Source organism: Anomaloglossus baeobatrachus, chromosome 1 (assembly GCF_048569485.1).
Source record: "Anomaloglossus baeobatrachus isolate aAnoBae1 chromosome 1, aAnoBae1.hap1, whole genome shotgun sequence".
Lineage (NCBI taxonomy): Eukaryota > Metazoa > Chordata > Amphibia > Anura > Aromobatidae > Anomaloglossus > Anomaloglossus baeobatrachus.
The window spans coordinates 545,130,869-545,146,199 of NC_134353.1; positions in this window are offsets into that span (position 1 = coordinate 545,130,869).

Genomic DNA, 15,331 nt, shown 5'->3' on the forward strand with positions numbered 1-15,331 from the left:
GGCTTCCTTTAGCTTTTCCTTCTGTTCATAGACAGCATCTCCAAGACAAATTTCCCCTCCACGTCTAAGTGTGGAGAGGCAGCTAGTGCGCATGCGTGTGCCGATGTACCCCAGCTGCAGCATAATTACAGTGTTTCGCCTAGTGAGTATGCTCAGCCTGACTGTGCCATTCCTGACGCTAAGTTTTCATTTCGGGATACAGCGCATGCTCCCACACTAAGTGTGAAAAGCCTCTTTGCACAGGTGCTTGCATTCCGTGCCGGGTCTAAGTCCTGTTTTGGGCATAGACACCATGCTAAAGCTGATAGTCTTTTTTCAGAGACTGTATTTCATGCTACTGAGCATGCTCAGGCACTTCCTGCATCAGAGACTAGGTCCGGTAATGAACTCTTTGGCCCTGGCCCTGATGTGGGGGTCCCATATAGACCACAGGGCATCAGGTGTCCTCCCAAATGGCTTGCAGAGGCCCACACCTATGACTTGTCACCGCATTATTGATGCTCATACGATGACTGGTGAGGTGTTTGGGTCATGGCAGCCATGAGGTCATCATTGAAGTTGCGTTTCCAAATAGGACGCTAGTTATGCCACTCATGACGTGTCACTCTACTTTTGTCTCCAGGAGGTGCATTGTGGTTCACCCTGGTTTGGGGCGGACCCAGGTTATAAAAGGGGCTGGAGCCAACAAGGAGGTGCGCAGTCTTCTATTATGCTCCGAAAGAGCACACCTCCATGTGTTGAACCCATTGCGGCTTTAGGCCAGAGGTAGGCAGGGATCGGGTGGTGGATGCAGGCCACCACCACAGTTGGTAACGCAGAACGGTTAAGACCAGCTCCTGTCCTAACAGTCCTGCTTGTGCAGCCCAGTGGCATTAACAGGCCTGCTGCTGCTGATGCGCCTGCTGTCCACAGGTGTGGCCCCTACGCACACGGTCAGCGTACTCAATGGCCCCTGTGTTGTTAACAGGGAGTTCCTGGGCTGGGTGGGCATGTGGACCCTGTGACGCTAACAGGGCTCACAGTCTCCAGATCCGAATGGCGTCTAACTCGGTTCAGGCTACTATTAGTTTCATAGCCACACAGCTCTGTATCCTCCACCAAACCTTCAAGTTGCCAACCTCTCCTTTTCCAACTGGGAGCACGGTGGACACTGACTGCTGATGGGGATATATACCTTTCTCTTTCTTTTCTTATTAATTTTCGTTATATAGCGGTCACAGATTATATACCACTTTATCCAAATCTGCCAGTCCCACTGTAACAGATGTTGTTTCTTCAGCAAATGTTACAGTTGCTTAACCACCAAATCCACGGACCAAAACTTTTTTCCCCTTTCCAACACACCTGTTCCCCTTTCCAACAGCATCTGTCCTTTTTCAACTCATTTTGGGATATGACCAAAAGTGCAACTGTGCAGGGACACCGTACTCAACGCCATCTCAGCACAGCAGCCATCCCTCGGTCCCTCCGATGTGGACAAGTAAAAGACCATTTCCTCCTATCCATGACAAAGCGTTGAGATTCACTCTGTGCAGCACTGGTGTTTAGTGGACAAGTAGATCTAAGATTGCGTACCACATTCTGCAGATACTCCTGTATACGTGCGTCTATTTCTATGGCAGGAATTAGTTCGCCAAATTTTGTCTTGTACCGGGGATCTAACAGTGTGGCAACCCAGTATTCAGGATTAGTTCAAATTCATACAATCCGAGGGTCATGTAGGTAGTGCAGCAAGAAGGCGCTCATGTGTCTTGTGCATCCAGGAGGACCAAGTCCTTGGTGTGTTGGTGGCAGAGAGGTGAGAATCGTGCATCCTTCCTCTGCCCTCTACCCACAACCTCGCACAACCGAAATGTGAGCAAGCTCTCACTCATCTGCTGAGTCTTCCATGCCCATCGCCAGTTCGTCCTCCATTTCTTCATGGGCTCCTGCACTTTCATCAACACTTTTTGCTGATACTATGCGCCCTTGTTAATCCCTCTCCCTCACCATGAATGCCGCATAGGTGCCGCTGACCATCTGGACCTCGTAGATCTTGTTATCCCTTCCGCATATGACTCCTCCTGTACTTCCTCCCCTTCCTCTTGTCCCAACACCTGACTCAGAATAATAATTACAGTGTGCTCCATCATGTAGATGACCAGAATTGTCACGCTGAGAATGACATTGCCAGTGCTAAACATCTTCGTCGACATTTCAAAACTGTGTAGCAGGGTGCATAGGTCCTTGATCTGACACCACTCCAGCAGCGTGATCTGCACCACCTCTGGATCAAGTTATCCCAGGCTATATGTCTTACCGTATTTCAGCAGGGCTCTGCGGTGCTGCCACACACGGTGCAACATGTGCAGATTCCAATTCCTGCGTGTCGAAACATCGCATTTACGGCGTTTAACTGCCAGACCCTAAGACTTCCGGAGTGATGAAAGTTGTTGAGCTGCTGTGTGCGCACGATGGAAGTGAGCACATAGCGAGCGTGCCCACTGCACAAGGCCATGTAGGCCGTGATGGTGTTTTAAAAATTGCTGGCGAATTCGGTTCAACACGTGAGCCCTAAAAGGCACGTGTGTCACATTGCCCTGAGGATGGCCCGCAGCCAGGTTTGCATCATTGCCGCACACGGCTGTTAAGTCACCAACGTAGTCCGTTCCGTCAATTTGTACTCCGGTTGCCAGGTGACAACGTGTTCCTTTCATGAATAGTGCTGATGATGTGAGAGTAGTCGATGCCAGCGGCGCAGGTGGACGCAGGTTATGCTCACCCACTGGGCTGCATTACCTTGACAGATGCAGAATCTCTGGCTGAATGTAGCTGGTGGGTATCTCACAGATGAAATACCATCATTCAGCTACAACCAATGGGAAGACACCACACCCTTTTTTATGCCCATCCTGTCTGCAGACCACTGCCAGACATAGCTATGAACCTCTGGTTAATTTTACCCCCAGTTCAGTTTTATGATTTTGTGTGCTTGTTACCTGACTACTTTTCCTGCTTGCTGTTTATGTACCTTGTTGGCCGATACGCATTTCAACTCTGCTTGTTTTCTGATTCTTTCCTGGCCGTCCCATTCTGTTCCTGTTCCTCAATTAATGTTTTGACCCTGCCTGACTACTATTCTCTGTAATAGCGGTGTGACTCACATTTCCCATACATTTCAAAGTAAAGCTTTGACCGCCTGATGGCATTGAGCTCTGCTGCCAGCATAGTAAGGAGGTGTGTGGTAGTCCTTGTGCGCAGTTGCAAGGAAGGGTGGCCTGACCACACAGGGTTTGCGCCAAGGTAGAGGACCCACACGAGGTTGAAGAGGCAGAAGCAGTGTATTAACTTCTACATACAGAACAAGGATTGAAACAACTCGTGGGGACGGCAAGACTTGTACAGCAGACCCTTCTCCATCTCTCACCATAGTTTGCCAGTGCCCAGTCAGTGACATGTAATGACCCTGTCTATGCTTACTGGTCCAAGTATCTGTGTTGAAATGCACCCTGTCGCACACAGATTTTCTCAAGGAAGTGGTGATGTTGTGTGCGACATGCTGGTGTAGCGCGGGCATGCTTTTCTTGGAGAAGCAGTGGTGATTGGGCATGTGGTACTGGGGCACAGCGACAGACATAAGGTCTGTAAAATCCTGTGTGTCCACTACGCGTAAAGGCAGCATTTCGGTAGCCAACAGCTTACAGAGGGATAGAGTCAACCACTTAGCTTTGTCATGGGTCGCAGTAAGTGGCCTTTTATTTGACCACATCTGAGGGAAAGAGATCTGGCTGCTGTCTGTAGACGGTGTTGAGTAGGGTGTCCCTGGAAAAATGCAGGTTTGTGAGAAAAGTGCAGGCGGAGACATGATGTTGCCTTCATCTTGCCTTCAGATCTGTTCATCTTGTATCATTTTTAAAAAACACATCAAGCAAGGGTTACTCCAAGCGGAGTCTACCTTTTTTCCCAACATTGGGCACACAGACACCCCATCAGTGGCAGCACTTGTGCCCTAGTTGCAAACAGGATGTTTTGATTTGCATCAAGCACATTCCAAATCCACAAGCATTTACTCTCCCCAGGATGACACAGGGGTAGTAAATTCCTTCTGGATCCATGACTTGTTCATTTTGATGAACGTCAGTGTGTCCACATTGTCACTGGACAGACGCGTGCGCTTATCTGTCAGCACACACCCAGCAGCACTGAAGAAGACACGTTCAGAGACAACGCTGGCAGCTGCACACGACAAAATCTCCAAGGCGTAACTGGAGAGCTCTGTCAATTTTTCTAGATTTGAAGCCCAAAAGGAGCAAGGCTCCATTTGCAAAGTCATTGCATCGATGTTCATTTGGAGATACTCCTGTATCATCCTCTCCATCCGTTGACTATGTGTCAGACTTGTTGTCTCTGGTGGCCTTGCAAAGGAGGGTCTAAAAAAATTATGAAAATATTCCATAAAATTGCTGTTACCAGCACCAGATACGGTCCTACTGGTACGGGTAGACTGTTGAAGATGACGATGCCGTCCCATGTTTGTCAAGTTACAACTGGGAGAATCACTCCCTTCACCTGCACGGTTGTTTGGTGTAAAAGCCGAGCTAAGATCGAGTAACAGCTTATGCTGATACTCCAGCATACGTGCGTCCCTTTCTATGGGTGGAATTATGTCACAAAATTTGGACTTGTCCCGGGGATCTAATAGTGTGGCAAGCCAGTAGTCATCATCACTTCTAATTTTGACAATCCGAGGGTCATGTTGGAGGTAGTGCAACAAGAAGGCACTCATGTGTCTTGCGCAGCCATGCGGACCAAGTCCACGCTGTGTTTGTGGCATAGAGGTGCTAACCGTTCTTTCTTCCTCTGACATCTCCCCCCAACCTCTTTCAACTGAATTTTGACCAAGGTCTCCCTCATCCGCTGAGTCTTCCATGTCCATGGACAGTTCGTCCTCCATATCTTCATGTCCTCCTGCACCTTCCTCAACATCTCGCCTGCTACCATGCGCCCTTGTTGATCCCTGTCCCCCATGGTCCCATGCCTGCCGCGTTGGTGATGATGAACGTCTGGACCTTGGTGATGTTGTTGTGTCTTGCGCATATGAATCCTCCTGTAGTTCCTCCCCTTCCTGTTGTCCCACCCCCTGACTCCGAATAGTGTTTAGCGTGTGCTCCAGCATGTAAATGACTGTAATCGTCATGCTGATAATGGCATTGTCAGCGCTAAACATATTCGTCGCCATGTCGAAACTGTGCAGAACGGTGCATAGGTCCTTGATCTGAGATCACTCCATCAGGGTGATCTGCCCCACTTCTGCATCTCGTTGGCCCAGGCTATACATCATGACGTATTGCACCAGGGCTCGCCGGTGCTGCCACAGTCGCTGTAACATGTGGAGAGTTGAATTCCAGCGTGTCGCCACATCGCATTTCAGGCGATGAACCGGCAGGCCGAAAGACTTCTGGAGCGATGCAAGTCGCTCAGCTGCGGCGGTTGAACGGCGGAAGTGAGCACTGCAGACAGTTTACGTGCCCTGGTCAGAAGGCCATCTAGGCCGGGATAGTGTGTTAAAAATTGCTGGACAACAAGGTTCAACACGTGAGCCATACAAGGCACGTGTGTCACCTTGCCCAGGCGAAGGGCCGCACCCAGGTTTGCAGCATTGTCGCACACGGCCTTACCAGGCTGCAGGTTGAGTGGAGACAACCATTTATTAAACTCGGACCGCAGAGCTGACCACAACTCCTCAGCTGTGTGACTCTTATTCCCAAGACATGTCAAGCTAAAGACCGCCTGATGCCGTTGCGCTCTGCTGCCAGCATAGTAATGAGGGGTGCGTGATTCCTTCTGCGCAGTGAGAACGCTGGTGGCCTGACCAGGCAGGCTTGGGGCGGAGGTGGAGGACCCAGATGAGGTGGAGGATGCAGAAGCAGTGGCGGAACTTGGACAGACAGAGGATTGACACACAAGTCGTGGGGACGGCAAGACTTGTGCAGCAGACCCTTCACCATCTATCAACATAGTTACCCAGTGCCCAGTCAGCGACATGTAACGTCCCTGTCCATGCTTACTGGTCCAAGTATCGGTGGTGAAATGCACCCGTTCACACACAGAGTTTCTCAAGGAAGCGGTGATGTTGTGTGCGACATGCTGGTGTAGCGCGGGCACACCTTTCTTAGAGAAGTAGTGGCGACTAGGCATCTGGTACTGGGGCACAGCGACAGACATAAGGTCTCTAAAATCCTGTGTGTCCACTAGGCGGAAAGGCAGCATTTCGGTAGCCAACAGCTTACAGAGGGATAGAGTCAACCTCTTAGCTTTGTCATGGGTCGGAGGAAGTGGCCTTTTATTTGACCACATCTGAGGGACAGAGATCTGGCTGCTGTGTGTAGACGGTGTTGAGTAGGGTGTCCCTGGAAAAATGCAGGTTTGTGAGGAAAGTGCAGGCGGAGACATGATGTTGCCTTCATCCAACGTAGGTGCTATCGATGTCTGAGAGAGCTGTACACACTCACTTGTTTCCCCTTCCAAACCAACTGACGACCTACCAAGCAAACTGCCTGTTGCGGTTACAGTGGTGGAAGTTTTGCGTGGAAAAACAGGTGTGACAGCTGTCCCCACAGTCCTAGAAGATGAAGAGCGCGCGGATGCACTGGAAGGGGCGGGCGGTGGATGGTTCGCTCCGCTAGGCCGCATTGCAGCACAGTGAGCTTCCCACCGGGACCTATGATATTTATTCATGTGACGATTCATGGAAGAAGTTGTCAAACTGCTGAGGTTTTGACCTCTACTAAGAGAATCATGACAAATTTTACATATCACATGATTTGGGCGATCTTTTTCTATGTCAAAAAAGGAACAGGCTAGGCAAGGCTTAGAGGCCATGCGACCTGTTGATGCACCCCGAATAATGCTCATAGGCAGAGTGGTGGCTGAGGATGCAGTTGTAGACGTGCTACCAGTGCTCCGACTCTGTCCAGGAAGGCGCAAGGTAATTTCGTCGTCGGTTGCATCCTCCTCCACCGCCTCTGTTGACCTCCTCGAGTGCCTGACTGGGGGTTGACAGTAGGTGGGATCTAGAACTTCATCATCAATTGTTGTGTTTGCACTCCCCTCCCCCTCAGACCGAGCCTCTTCTTGCCCTGACCGAATATTTAAGTTGTCATCCCAATCGGGTATCTGCGTCTCATCTTCATCAGTATGTTCCTCATTGCCTATAACCACAGTTGTTGGAAAGGCAGCATTTTGGTAGCCAACAGTTTGCATTTTATGAAAGTCAACCTCCAAGCCATGTCATGCCCTTCTAAAAGCATGTATAACACAGCGAGGGGACTCCAACCACAGTCTCCCTCGTTTCCACTCACTGGGCCACACACACCCCACTTGACTGGCATCGGTTGAGCTCCCTTTTGAAAAAGAAAAAGATGCTTTGCATGAAGCACTCTCAAAAATACGCGTGCCTTTCCCGTCCCCTGGCTGACCCAGGGGAAGAAAAGTCCTCTGAGAGCCATGACTTGTTCATCTTGGTTCTTTTAGAGACACAGCGAGGGGACTCCAACCACAGTCTCCCTCGTTTCCACTAACTGGGCCACACACACCCCACTTGACTGGCATCGGTTGAGCCCCCTTTTGAAAAAGAAAAAGATGCTTTGCATGAAGCACTCTCAAAAATACGCGTGCCTTTCCCGTCCCCTGGCTGACCCAGGGGAAGAAAAGTCCTCTGAGAGCCATGACTTGTTCATCTTGGTTCTTTTAGAGACACAGCGAGGGGACTCCAACCACAGTCTCCCTCGTTTCCACTAACTGGGCCACACACACCCCACTTGACTGGCATCGGTTGAGCCCCCTTTTGAAAAAGAAAAAGATGCTTTGCATGAAGCACTCTCAAAAATACGCGTGTCTTTCCCGTCCCCTGGCTGACCCAGGGGAAGAAAAGTCCTCTGAGAGCCATGACTTGTTCATCTTGGTTCTTTTAGAGACACAGCGAGGGGACTCCAACCACAGTCTCCCTCGTTTCCACTAACTGGGCCACACACACCCCACTTGACTGGCATCAGTTGAGCCCCCTTTTGAAAAAGAAAAAGATGCTTTGCATGAAGCACTCTCAAAAATACGCGTGCCTTTCCCGTCCCCTGGCTGACCCAGGGGAAGAAAAGTCCTCTGAGAGCCATGATTTGTTCATTTTGGGTCTTTTAGAAACACAGCGAGGGGACTCCAACCACAGTCTCCTTCGTTGCCACTCACTGGGCCACACACACCCCACTTGACTGGCATCGGTTGAGCTCCCTTTTGAAAAAGAAAAAGATGCTTTGCATGAAGCACTCTCAAAAATACGCGTGCCTTTCCCGTCCCCTGGCTGACCCAGGGGAAGAAAAGTCCTCTGAGAGCCATGACTTGTTCATCTTGGTTCTTTTAGAGACACAGCGAGGGGACTCCAACCACAGTCTCCCTCGTTTCCACTCACTGGGCCACACACACCCCACTTGACTGGCATCGGTTGAGCTCCCTTTTGAAAAAGAAAAAGATGCTTTGCATGAAGCACTCTCAAAAATACGCGTGCCTTTCCCGTCCCCTAGCTGACCCAGGGGAAGAAAAGTCCTCTGAGAGCCATGACTTGTTCATCTTGGTTCTTTTAGAGACACAGCGAGGGGACTCCAACCACAGTCTCCCTCGTTTCCACTCACTGGGCCACACACACCCCACTTGACTGGCATCGGTTGAGCTCCCTTTTGAAAAAGAAAAAGATGCTTTGCATGAAGCACTCTCAAAAATACGCGTGCCTTTCCCGTCCCCTGGCTGACCCAGGGGAAGAAAAGTCCTCTGAGAGCCATGACTTGTTCATCTTGGTTCTTTTAGAGACACAGCGAGGGGACTCCAACCACAGTCTCCCTCGTTTCCACTCACTGGGCCACACACACCCCACTTGACTGGCATCGGTTGAGCTCCCTTTTGAAAAAGAAAAAGATGCTTTGCATGAAGCACTCTCAAAAATACGCGTGCCTTTCCCGTCCCCTGGCTGACCCAGGGGAAGAAAAGTCCTCTGAGAGCCATGACTTGTTCATCTTGGTTCTTTTAGAGACACAGCGAGGGGACTCCAACCACAGTCTCCCTCATTTCCACTCACTGGGCCACACACACCCCACTTGACTGGCATCGGTTGAGCTCCCTTTTGAAAAAGAAAAAGATGCTTTGCATGAAGCACTCTCAAAAATACGCGTGCCTTTCCCGTCCCCTGGCTGACCCAGGGGAAGAAAAGTCCTCTGAGAGCCATGACTTGTTCATCTTGGTTCTTTTAGAGACACAGCGAGGGGACTCCAACCACAGTCTCCCTGGTTGCCACTCACTGGGCCACACACACCCCACTTGACTGGCATCGGTTGAGCTCCCTTTTGAAAAAGAAAAAGATGCTTTGCATGAAGCACTCTCAAAAATACGCGTGCCTTTCCCGTCCCCTGGCTGACCCAGGGGAAGAAAAGTCCTCTGAGAGCCATGACTTGTTCATCTTGGTTCTTTTAGAGACACAGCGAGGGGACTCCAACCACAGTCTCCCTGGTTGCCACTCACTGGGCCACACACACCCCACTTGACTGGCATCGGTTGAGCTCCCTTTTGAAAAAGAAAAAGATGCTTTGCATGAAGCACTCTCAAAAATACGCGTGCCTTTCCCGTCCCCTGGCTGACCCAGGGGAAGAAAAGTCCTCTGAGAGCCATGTCCACATTGTCAGTGGACAGACACGTGTGCTTATCTGCCAGCAGACCCACAGCAGCACTGAAGACAGGTTCCGAGAGAACGCTGGCTGCAGGACACGACAAGATCCCCAAGACGTACGTGGCGAGCTCAGGCAATTTATCAAGATTGGAAGCCAAGAATGAGCAGGGCTCAAGTTGCACATTAATGGAATCGATGTTTCCTTGCATATACTCATATATCTGTGTGTCCTCCTCTTTTTCCTTGTCCAGCTCTTTTGTTTTCGGATGAGTATATGTCCTTGTCACTTTCCCATGTGTTGTGAGTTGTTTGTGACCTTTTGGACACCTTTGAGGGTGTTTTCTAGGTGTTTTTCTGTGTTTGTGATTGCCTGCCATTGTTTCCTATGCAGTTCGAGTTCGGTTCGTCGAACGTTCGACGAACCGAACTCGAACGGGAGGTCCGTTCGGCGAACCAACCTCGAGCCGAACCGCGACCGGTTCGCTCATCTCTAATTATAATACATGCAAGGACTATGGGGGCTGCATTATAATATATGGAGGACTATGTGGTGCTGTATAATATATGGAGGACCATGGGGTGCATTTTAATATATGGAGGACTATGGGGTGAATTATAATACATGGAGGACTATGGGAGGTGCATTTTAATATTTGAAGGACTATGAAGACTACCTTATACATGGAGGACTATGGGGGTGCATTCTAATATATGAAGAGCTATGAGCAAGCCTTTATATTTTATGGAGCACTATTATACTTTATCCAAGCAATTATGCAGTGTAAAGGTTTGTGTGCTGAAGGAAAGATGTATATCAGAGCACAGGAAAGCTGGGTGCTGAGGACAAGATGGATATGAGAACATAGGAAAGCTGGGTGCTGAGGACAGGATGCTATCAGAACATAGGAAAGCTGGGTGCTGAGGACAGGATGCTATCAGAACATAGGAAAGCTGGGTGCTGAGGACAGGATGCTATCAGAACATAGGAAAGCTGGGTGCTGAGGACAGGATGCTATCAGAACATAGGAAAGCTGGGTGCTGATAGAAAGAGGGATTTCAGATCATGAGAAACTTGGGTGCTGAGGGAAAGAGCCAAGTGTCAGCGTCATTATCCCGTACCCCGAGTGTCAGCGTCATTATCCTGTACCCCGAGAGTCGGTGTACATGAGTATATTGTGAAAAGTACTAATATTAACTATTTATGTGCACATTATAGATGTCCTTGTTTAATGTCCGTCTGTTCCATGGTAGAAATGTTTTATATTTTGGGTTAGGCTTACTCATGTAGTAGAATGGATTGTATCAAGCTTTAGACTTTTTATGTTACAGCTGTGAACATCTGTTTCTGCCTAGTCTTTTTTCCATTTTATAATCCGGGGCCTTTTTTATGTCAATACCATTAGCCTGTCTTCAATAACTAATCTAATCACAACATATGTAAGTCTAAGACTATTCAACAATATTAATACACAAAGTGATGTGTAATATAATCACCTTTTATTTTTTTGTGTAAATCCTTCTGCAAATTAGGTAGATTAAAAGAGATTGTCTTATTAAGTCATTTGGTTATATCATAATGGTTTCCTTTTACTTTTCTCATCAGTTTGGAAAACTGGTTATAGTAAATTATCTGCGTTGCCATCAGTCACCATTTTGCTCTTATTTCAGCCATCATCATTCCTACTTGATGGAATAATATGTTACATTTGGACTTTACAATGACGGGCTACTATATAAAGTATGAAGCCTTCTGGTATCATTTAGACTGAACTCAACTCTTACAATTTTCCATAATCAAAATAAGAGACAAATGCTGTCTAGTCTTGTGAAAACTAGAACAGCCGACTGCGAGAGTGGAGATAATTAGGCCATTTTAGGTTTCTAGAATCGTATTGTTAGAATTGTTGGCATACAGGACTACGCAGCTCAACACTTTGTAGGTTGGCAATCATTTGCTACATTTTGTGAATAAAATTAATATTTTGATAAATATAAATTCTAATAATATTTTCCAAGTTACCTAAGAATGTTAAGTTTTGTTTTCCTTTCTCTTCATATTTGATTATTCCAATACTTTAATTCCTTTGGAGCAAAATGCTACTTGTAAAGGTCATTATGGAAAAAGAGTTTTAAATTGTAGTAAGCCGCTCATGTTTTATACAATACAAAAATACAATTGTGTATTACCCAACTACAAAATAAGCATAAATTCAAAGTTGTTTTTAATATATTACTTTATAACATCATATCATAAAAATATTCCATTAAGGGGGCCAATATTATCCATACCACTCACAATATCATAAGCATGTCAGGAATTGTCTCTTCTGCACTCCTTGGAACTATTTATATTTTATTACAAATACAGATTGTTTTTTTTCATATTGCACTGGGGAGTAATGGCAGTTTGAAGGTATTGGAGACCTGACCCAATGCATCTCATCAACTACTGAAAAGAAGAGATCAGGGTTATATATTGCAATTCTGTTCTAATGACATACACTATATAGAGAAAAATATTGCTACACACTTCTTAATCATTTAATTCCATTTTATTTTTCTTTCAATCTTATTGCTACAGGTATAAAAATACAGCCCTTTACCATATACTCTGCCTACAAATATTTATAAAAGAATGGGTCATTCTAAAAGGCTCACTAATAGCTATAATAAGAGGACACCATTACAAGTCAATGTGAAATATTTCTTCTCTCTTAAATACTCCATAATAGAACGGCCAGTGGAATTATTGAAAGTTGAAGCATATAGGAACCACAGAAACTCACCCAAGAAGTGGTAGACCACGTAAAGTTAGAGAGCTGAGACACATAGTGCATAAAAATTGCATAATCTCTGTTGACTCAAAACCATCAAAGCTACAAACCTACTCTGATATTAAAATCAGCAGCAAAACTGTACATTAGGAGAGTCATGACATAGGATTCCATGTCTAAGCAGCTGCATGTAGCTTTAGATCACTAAGCACAAAATGAACAGTCAGACCAAAATATAACATTTTGGACTGAAAGAAAAATGCTGTCCGTGGGGGAAAACTAACACTGCACATCATCCTGATAGGACCATCCACACCGTCAAACATGGTGGAGGCAGCCTCATGTTGTGGGGACGTTTTTCTTCAGCAGTCAAAGGGAAGTTGGTCAGATTTAAGGGGAAGATGGATGGAGCTAAATACAGGGTAATCCTGGAGGAAAACCTGTTGGAGGCTGCAAAAGACTTGAGACTGGAAAGTAGGTTCACCTTCCAGTAGTAGTAGTAGGACAATGACCCTAAACATATTGCCAGAACTACAGTGGCATGGTTTAGATCACAGCACATTCATGTGTTTAAATGGCCCAGTCACAGTCCAGACTTAAATCCCATTGAGTATCTGTGTACAAACTTGAAAATTGCTGTTCACAGATGTTTTTTATCCATTCTCACAGAGCTACAGATATTTTGCAAAGAAGAATGGGCGCAAAATTCAGTCTCTGCATGTGCAAAGCTGGTAGACACATACCTCTAAACACTTGCAGCAGTAATTTGAGCAAAAGGTGGTCGTACAACATATTGACAGGTGGGATAAATCCAAATACACATCACAATTTTTAGATTTATATTTTTAAAATCTTTAACATTTCCTTTACCCTTCAGAAATACTTGCTATTGTGTGATTGTATAACAAAAGTCATAAAATCCCTTTAATTTAAGGGTGCAACATGAAAAACTGTGGAAAAGTTCATGGGGTATGAATACTTTTTCTAGGCACTCTCTAAATATGTCAAGACTGTCAGGCCACAGGCTGAAAAAGCCACTCTGGCAGATTCTACCATGAAATTCACCCTTTAAAGGGAACCTGTCACCACTTTTTTGGACTATAAGCTACGGTCACTACCACCAGTGGGCTTTTATATACAGCATTTTAACATGCTGTATATAAGAGCCCAGGCCGCTGTGTAGAACATAAAAAACACTTTATAATACTTACCTAATGGTCGCTCTGCGGTGGAATAGGGCCTAATGGGCATCTCCGTTGTCCGGTGCGGGGCCTCCCCTTTCGACCATCTTCGTCCTCTTTCTGAAGCCTGTGTGTATGACTCGTCTACGTCATACACAGTCACCGGTGCTGCGCAGGCAATACTTTGATCTGCCCTGTTCAGGGCAGATCAAAGTGCACCTGCTCAGGACCGGAATGTCGGCTAGTGTGGATGACGTCGGACCTGTCATGCACCGCAGCCAAAGAAGAAGGAGAACAAAGATTGCCAAAAGAGGTGGCTCCTGCACTGGACAACGGAGATGCCTATTAGGCCCTATTCCACCGCAGCATGACCGTTAGGTAAGTATTATAAAGTGTTTTTTATGTTGTCACAGCGGCCTGGGCTCTTATATACAGCATGTTAGAATCCTGTATATAAGAGCCCGGTGGTGGTGGCTGCAGCTTATAGTCCAAAAAAGTGGTGACAGGTTCCCTTTAAACCCTAGACAGGGAAATGATCTTACAACGGGGTCCACTGAATTGCTTCAACAATAGGACTGCTATGCAGACGAGCGAACCAGAGACAGGAGGGGTTGCCAAGCTGGGCCAAAGCCAAAAGGTCACATCAAGAAAAGAATTGAAAAACAAGAGGCCAGAAAACAGGAGGAATCAGGAAGATAACACAAGCAAGGTCAAAAGCACAAGCCAAGTAGCAGAATCAAATTTACTAGCAGTAGAAGTCAGTTATCTAGCAGACATCCCCAGCCATGACTCTCAGGAAAGATTAATCAAAAAACAGATAAGTAAACCAATTGCTCCCTCATCTAGCTGCACCAAAAGTACCAGGAATAAACAGGATTTGCTGTCACACATTATAACATAGGCGTGACACCATCTAGTGGCCAAAGCAGAGACAAAAAGGACAGGAACTGACACGTACGTTATATGTAGCTATGCATCTATCTTCTATTATGTATATTTTTATCCCTCTCTATACTAGCGATACACAATAAATTTGAATTCAGATGTTTGCTCAAATTTGACCCAGAAATCTTATTTAATATAAATTAAATGTTGCTTGTTATGATTTGAAGTCACTCCAGACCCTAGAGCATAACATAGAGTGAACAAAGTTAAAATAATATTTACCACATAGCTAACCAAATCCTGCAGCAGCAGCCCCCATTCAGTACTCGACAGAGCTCCCTCTAGCCTCTTCTTTACTTCTTTACGACGCAAAAAGTCCACTTATTGCATCTAGCAAGGCATATGATTTGAATATACACTGATGAACAAAAGGGTAACAATGTTTCGAACTTTTGACTTTCAGACTCCACATTTCATCATCCATTACATCTTTGAGCGAGAGACTACTTTCATTTTATAGACAATCATGTTGACTTTCTCATACAAAAATTTGACTTGCAACTATTTAACATGTACAACATGTATTTAACTTATACAGATTCTTGTCATGTCACTGCACTGTTACTGTTTTGGTATTTGAAAAATATTATTCTTCTGGAATACTACAAATTACAAGTTCTCACATTCCCCAATAGCTCAGAATGTTACTAAGTTGATTCACAAATTATTTGCCTCTGGTTTAAATCGACGAGCAGCCATGAAGAACATTTTCCAAGAAAAGAAAGACAGCATCATCCAGTTCATCA